This window comes from Pteropus medius, unplaced genomic scaffold, assembly GCF_902729225.1.
Source record: "Pteropus medius unplaced genomic scaffold, Ma_sr-lr_union100, whole genome shotgun sequence".
Lineage (NCBI taxonomy): Eukaryota > Metazoa > Chordata > Mammalia > Chiroptera > Pteropodidae > Pteropus > Pteropus medius.
This window is the reverse complement of record NW_024351730.1, coordinates 419,958-427,970: the sequence shown is the minus strand read 5'-3', so window position 1 is coordinate 427,970 and position 8,013 is coordinate 419,958. Positions and strand designations below refer to the sequence as shown.

General features: G+C 35.7%; 1 protein-coding gene across 1 annotated transcript in view; it reads right to left on the bottom strand.

The window, feature by feature from the left end:
• Positions 1-826: 826 nt before the first annotated feature.
• LOC120588093 (protein transport protein SEC31-like) overlaps positions 827-8,013 on the bottom strand; it is a 12,960-nt gene continuing 5,773 nt past the window's right edge. The window contains exon 3 of the mRNA XM_039845263.1: positions 827-7,535. The gene's annotated coding sequence lies outside the window, so the exon portion shown is untranslated. The remainder of the gene's footprint in view (positions 7,536-8,013) is intronic.

The following is an 8,013-nucleotide window of genomic DNA, read 5'->3' as shown; positions in this document are numbered from 1 at the left end:
AGCAGCAAAGTCATATGGCAAAAGGCTGTGCATTTTGGAATGGGAGAAATTTGTGGCCATTACAGTCTATTATATCTACTTTCTTGCTGGCTCAGCTCTTCTTTTAAAAGAATGTTTCTTATATTTTATCCAGCACTTTTAGGTGTTTTATTGGGAGATTTTCCCAGTTATCAGTTCATAATATTACCAGAAAAAGAATCTCTCTTCGTCACTTACTGTATAGACTCAAATGTAGTACTTAAAGGCTAAGAAGAAAGGCTAAAAGGAAAAACCTGACCAGCAGCACAGAAAGATACATTTGAAAGAAATCTAGAGAATAGTCAGAGAAGATGACGGGATAGGAAGCACTAGTTAAATGTGTAAAAAAATGAATTATCTAGGGGGCTGGGACTTTGAGCAAAAAAATAATAATAATGAAAGAAAGAGAAGAGAGAGAGAGAGAGAGAGAGAGAGAGAGAGAGAGGGTGTAACAGGCAGGCGGGAACGGCGGGAAGGAAAAAAAAAACAGGAAAAAAAGGAAGGGCAGGGAGAGAAAAAGGCTGAAATCTCAGAAAATATCCTCTGAGAAGGCTCATCATCTCAATCAAATCTTAAAAATCCCTCCGAAACACCTGCCTTGAAAAATTCTCTCAAAAGAAAAAATGTTCCCCTCCCAAAGCATTTGAGATCCTATCAATCTCTTCCTGTCTCTGAAATAATCCCAGAAGTCCCAAGGAATAATTCGTCTATGCACATCATCTTTGTACAGTGTTGTACTTCAATTTAAAGTCACAGATACAGTGACTGAAATTGGAATAATCAGACAGATTATTATGGAAGTAGCAGTCAACTTTCAATAGCAGGCTTCAGCACAGGAAATGTTTTAATGCTACAACTGCTTCTGTTGAATGTGCAGATACACTAAAGTACCACAGGTTATACAGTAGAGCTAGAGTTATAGATCACTACTATCAGGTCAGTCCTTTGGGAGTAGTAGGAAAAAGATAAGGGGAAGTTGGATTAAGACCATTTGGCAGGAGATAAAAGAGTCCCTTACATAGTTATGGATTTGTGTTTAGACTGGAGGGTACAGATGAGATGCATTCCCCACCTTCAGGCATTAGTAAAAGCCCTTTCCCAACCGGACATCCTCTATCTCAAAGAATGGTTTATGTATCAGATGTTGATGATACGGAACTCAGACCAGGCTGTTGTTGTGCCCATGCTGAATTACCTAACCTAGCTCTTCTTATCTGTAGAAGCTAGAACCCATGTACCTTGAGGTCAACAAAGGAATCAGGTAGGTATTGAAATGTTCTTTGCACTTTTATGAAAACTTTTGTGCAACGCTGAGCCTCTTCTTGCTTCTACAGTACAGTGAGGTGGGAGAAACAGTGGACTAAAAATCTTACATCTCTTGTACAAGAATGTTCATAGCAGCTCTATTCATAATGGCCAAAACCCAGAAACAACTTAAATGTCCATTAGCAGGTAAAATGGATAAATATATTGTATTATAGCCTTACAACGGAATAATGTTCAGCAACAAACACTTACAAATGCATGCAACAGCATGGATGAAATTCAAAAACATTATGCTCAGTTAAAGGAGCCTTATACAAAAGTATGTATGTTGTATTCTCTAAATTCCATTTATGTAAACTTTTAAAACAGGCAAAGCCATCTGTTGGATTCATTCACCCCTTCCCATTGCTTATGACAAACTAGCTACACTGGCATCTTTTGGTTCCTCAAGGTCAGTAAATACCTCCCACCTTAGAGCCCTTGTTAATTTACACTCTTCTCCTGAGTAGGATACTCTGTCTTCCCTCTTTAATCTGGATTACTCCTCCAGTTTATATATTCTTTTTTTCCAAAGAAACCATCTCTAAAGCCCAGACTTAAGTTAGCTCTCATGGCATCTTGCACTTCTCTTTTATCGCATTCTAATTATAAATAAATTGTTTATATGATTATTTGTTAAGATTCTGTACCTTTAACTATGAATATTTCAATGTCAGGGACTATCTATGTCTATTCACTGTTCTATTCCCAGCCCCTAGCACCATTCTTAAAAATACGGTAGGCATACAATAAATATTTGTGGATTAAATAGCCAAATGAATGATACTGTCCATGTTTTCACATTATCATTTTCCAAAATTTGGTGATCTTTGATTCCCTTTTCAGATGACAGTGGTTTTGTTATATTATTTTCTATATAGAGGATAAAAAAGTAGTCTTTTCTCTAATCTGATTATTCCTATTGCTAATTTTTAAAGTTTATTTTGGCTCCAAAACTTGTTTTAGGTAATGTCATACAAATTTTTAGGATTATCATCAAATTTAGGAAACCTCTATCAAGCTTCTTTCATGCACAGAGTGCAAGATTACAAGATATCTGAAGATCTCTTTGCAGTGACAAACCTTAAATATTCTACATTGTCAACATTCATTAATAGTTTGCAGTAGAAGAGTTTCAGGAAGCCACTCTTGCACTGGGACAACTGGCAAAAACTATACACAAAATGATTGCAAACTACATAAATATACTTTACTAAATGCAAACTAAATGTACCAAATTCAACTTCCCCTCAGCTGGATCCCCAAAATGCCTAAGGACACTCCAATGCCAACAAATAAGAAAGTGCTAAGGAGGGGTAGTTAGAGTGGATAGAGACAGTAATTTTAATCTGTCATGGTTAAAATTTTTACAAATTATATAAAACCTCGTGACCATGGGACTTTAAAGGTTTTCCTCAGGGGATGCTAAAACTTAAATTTCATTAGCTTCATGGTAAATCCATCTCCGCCTACCTCATTAAGGTTGTTGATAACATTAAGCAAGCTATTAGATGTGAAAGTGCTTTTTAAACTATAAAGTACTATACATAGGTAAGATAATTATGATGATGATGATGGGCTCCCAGCCTCAATCCAAGTTTTGCCCACTACATATATATCTGGAGATATCAAGTAAACTGGTGAAGAGCTAAAAGAATCCTATCTGCAAGAAAGCAGAAGGAGCTCTGGTAAGAAAATTTATCCTAAGAGGAGAGCCAGGTGACACGTTTGACTCAGTAACAAAGCTCTTGGTGTCTGCAATAAGAGGTGATTATTTTCTAGCCAAGGCCTTTTGTGTCTCATCACTTTGTAGGAGTCACTTGAGGGGTGCATTATGAATAAATACTAAAATACTAAGTATTTCATTGAAATAACAATGTAAGTCATTGGACCAAGAAATTTTGTTGGAAAACTTCCTAAAACTCCACTTAAAACTTAGAATTTCAAAAGTCAGAGTGCTATCCACCAACCTTAAAAGAAATCAACTGACTGAATAATAAAATATGTTTGATCCTGGATATACAGTTTCATATTCAAATATAATAAGAAGTTATTTATTTACATGCATTTTATATTGTTATGCATAATTAAAGCAATAGTATTTTTATTAAAACATATTTTTAAGTTAGTGTGTAACTCTCTTCGATTTCTCCTGAGTCTTACATCTAGCCCATCCATTTTAGAGTTGACATGATTGGCTAAATACAGGGCAAAAGGGAAAAAGAAGTGAGTAGCAGATTCTATATTTTTAAATTTTTAAATAATACTTTAAAAATCTAATTCTACTCCATTGTTGACTCTAATTCCTTCTACATCTGGAATGGAGTCCAGGATAATAGCAGTAAAAGTCTAATATGACTGGTTGTGTCCCTTAAAATATCTCCTTCTCCTCCTCCTTTCCTTATGCACATCATCTGACATATGTTGTGGTTCATTTCTAATGAAACATCAGAACTATGCCTTAAATAGGGAAGACAGGAGTGGTATAGTCCAATATTAAACAACCATATTGTTAGCCAATCAGGCACATACACATAGTCCAGAATTTTATTCCATTGAACAAATATTTATTGAGTGCCTATAGATGCCAGGCATTGTTCCAGGCATTGAGATATATCAGTGAACAAAATAAACAAAGATCCCTGCCCCTGTACAGCTTATAGTCTAGCAAAATGTACACAATAGTGCCTTGCTTTGAGTAAGTGTCAGCTTTCCTAACTCAGAGTCACAAGGGAGTAAGAGTTAGGAAAGTGTTCCTCTACTCTTTTCATATCAACTTCATCAACCCTCAGTGAGTAGGGATCCTTCCATGTAGGCCCTCTGAGCTACCCTACCTGGCTATCCCTTTCTGTAACATCAAGGAAAAAACATCCTCCCTTTTAGCCCTTCCTTCTTTTTGTCTCCCCCTAAGACACCTGCACCCTTTCCCCAGGATCCTATCTCTTCTTCTCCATCTCTGGCACAGGTGGTGAGCCATTCAGCTCTGTTCCACTTTGGATGAGATCTGGGCTGTGTCAAATCTTACCAGATTTTTCACACTGCAAAGCCTGACCTCCCTCAAGTGTTAATATTCTAAAAGGGTCTCTGTCTCCTCTGTCTCTTCCTCTGCATTTAGTCACACTGCCAGATTCTTCTGTTCTCTGTGGAATGGCAGACAGAGGAAAAGAATGTGTGTCCTGGCTACTAACAGTGAGAGAATGAAAGATGCAGATCAGGGTACAGAAATGAAATTTCTTGTAGATAACAATTTTCTGTTTTATTTTGTGAAAAAAAGAGACATCATGTAATAAATTTTGAACTTATTAATATACATCAAGTATTATTAAAATGTGAGTAATGTATTCAATTTTTAAGATTCAAGAAGTCAAAACTCTGAAAATTACATCTAGCATTAAATCTAATGCTAATAGACAAGTCTGGTGTTTTTTTTAATACATTGATGAGTACATTAGGAAATTGTGTGTGTGTGTGTGTGTGTGTGTGTGTGTGTGTGTGTGTGTGTGTGTGTGTTAACATAAAGAACACTGCTTGGTATGACTTCAACAGAGATAAGACTTTGGTGATCTTTTGGGGGATATGCCTGGTGCAGTGAGCCTTCCTTACTCTGGAAATTGCCATTGGTTTCCCAATTCATTAGCAGTGGCTCAAGAGGTACATTTTAGACATGACCCTGACCATCTAGCCCCATTTGATTAGACCAGGCATGGGCACTTGGAGAGACAAGCCATAAACAATAAACATAATAAATAAGTAAATTATTTAGTATGCTAGATGATAAGTGCTATGGAAGAAAAAAGAATTAAATCTGTTGTTCTCGTCATTTGGAATTCGGACTGACATTCTGGTTTAGTATGGGCTAATATAAGATGAAGGAGGCCTACACTCATTAGATGTGAGGAGGTTCTCTTCTGAATGCCACGTGAACTGAAAAGCAATGAAGGTCTCTCCAAAGAACGAAAAATGTAGCAGGTGTTCAGAGGTAAGTGGACTGCATCCTGATAATTTTTCGGTTCTAATTTCCATTCCTCTCTTGAGGCATAACTGTAATTTTGTTCTTGAGTTCCCTGAGATACCATCTCATTTATCTATCTTTCTATCTACTTAGCTTGCTAGCTACCTACCTATTTCTTGTTCAAACCGGCTTTGGTTTCCTTTGTTCCTTGCAACCAAAGAGAACTAACTTACAGCAATAATGATAATATTAACAATAATAGCCAATATTATTAAACACACACTATGTGCCAGCCACTGTGCTAAGCACTTCAGGTATTTTATCTCACTAGATGTAGATTTTGTCTGTCACATTTTAAAAATAAATTTATTTTCTAATTTTATACATTTTGGAACCATTTTTTTCTGGACAATCTTTTTCAAAACATTAGGAAAATACATGAAAGTGTGAAGAGAAAATCCTATCCCATAATCCCATTAACAAGAAACAGAAATGGTTAACATTTTCTCCTTGCTCACACCTAAGAAAATTCTTCATTTCTCAACATCACCCCAATTGCATTGTCTTCCACCTAGACTTCTCCTTTCCAAATTTGTAAGTTAAGATAGCACAAATACATAAAATATATTGTAATAACATTGTAATAACACAAAAAACTTCACATTGCCTGCTGAACTCAGAGACATTATCTTGTCTTTCTCTACATCCTTAACATTTAGTATAGAACTTGCCAGATAGTAAGTGTCAGGTGAGTCGATATATCAAAGCCCAATTTAACAGAGGTTCTTAACTGGCCCCTCCCCATTGTATTTTTTAATGAACCCAATACACATAGAGATGAAACTAACTTCCATAGAAAGTTCTAGTCTCAGTACATGTTAGGCTCAATCAATCTCTGATTCTACACCTACAATTTTGCAAATTTAAAGTGGCTTTCAGATTGACAATCCTGAGGAATTGGGGTATGTTCAAACACCAAAGATTTCCTATTATGTTCACTATCCTATGCTTTCTAAAGACTGAAAAGAGAACTGATGTAGTCTAGAAATATTTTCAATAAAGTGGAAAGAAACAGTTTTCTGGGTAAGTTTCAATTTGTCAAAAAATTCAGTTAACAGGAAACTTCTATCTCCTGAAAAGCATGGTAAATCTGTTATGATTAAGCAGTGAAACAGCTCTTATTAAATTTCCTGTAGATTCACTGCTTAATCTTCTTTACTTCTTTATTGCATATGCAATAATCGAACTTCAAAGAATTTTTCTGAAACGGTATTTATTTAGGTAGCCCACATTCCAAGAACTATTCAGTTTCTGGAATTACTTGAAAAAATTCAGAAGACATAAGTTGTGCAAATTCAGCACATTCCTTGGACAAGTCAGATAGCGCTGGCTATCAGTTCTGATGTGGTTATATTTCCCGTTAAACCAAAAATTTGAAGTTCAGCTACTCATTCTTACAATCTGCCACAGCTATTATAATATTTCATGATTATAGTCATAGAAAGTATTGTACTTATAAAAATTCTTAGTTAATAAATGAACATAAAAAAAGTACTTTATTAAACAACCAGAACTTGCCTTTAGTCCATTGAATTTTGTACAATGTCATTTAGAACATGACATATTCTCATTCCTAAACTGCTTTTAAAATTCCAGTTTTGAACTTTTGCCTATCAGCTGACAAATAAATACTTTGAGCCAAAGCTTGGTGGAGCTGTTGGCCAACCAATGGTTCCATTTTTGCAGTTTCTCTACCTTAGTTGTGTAACTATTTAAATATTTACTTGGATATTGTTCTTATTTCATAAGAATGTGAGAAAGTGAGAAAATAAAAACACAGATTCTAGAGATAAATCAAGGTTCACAAACTAAATACAATTAAGAAAAATGTAGAAATAAGATAAGCTGTTGATCACAGCTTTATAAATGTTCTGCGGGTTCTTTCAAAAGCAAAAATTTAGTTTCAAAAATGAGAGGGGTGAAATTTGTCTCTCAGAAGGTAAAATGCTTTTGCTTTCTTACAGTTACTAACCAACTCACTTTAAGATAAATTGGACATATGGCTGGTGTATTTGTTTCCAAAGTACCACACAGTGGCCAGAAGAATGAAATCAAGGTGTCAGCAGAGCCATACTCCCTCTGACGGTTTCTTTCCTTGCTTCTGGTGCTTGCTGGTAATCTTTGGTGTTCCTTTGCTTTGTAGCTGCATCACTCCATTCTCTGCCTCTGTTGTCGCCAGACCTTCTTCCCTGCATGTCTTCTTATAAGGACATCAATCATTGGATTTAGGACCTACCGTAATCCTGTATGACTTCATTTTAACTATTACATCTGCAAAGACACTACTTTCACATAGATCACATCTCGAGGTTCCAGGTGGGCTGAATTGGAGGACAATATTCAACCCAGTAGGGCTGGGTTCATGGATCATGGTTAAGATTTCATGAAGTCTAAATGTTAATTTTAAATCACGTTATATTTGGAGGTTAAAGATCAGAAATTTACTCAGAGCAATTCAAGAAAAAGGGATTTTTACTGTAAGGCAATCATTCTTATGTGGAGTCCAAGGAAAACTGATCAAGACAAAAATTTGAGCTACTCAGGTTTCCTTAGCATACATATATATAGAGAGCTAATGGCCTTTACTGTTTTGCACTGATGCAATTCAGCTAAAAGTTCCATCTGTTACTGAGTCTTAGTTCAGAGCCTCTATCATGATATTTTGTTTGGCTCAGATC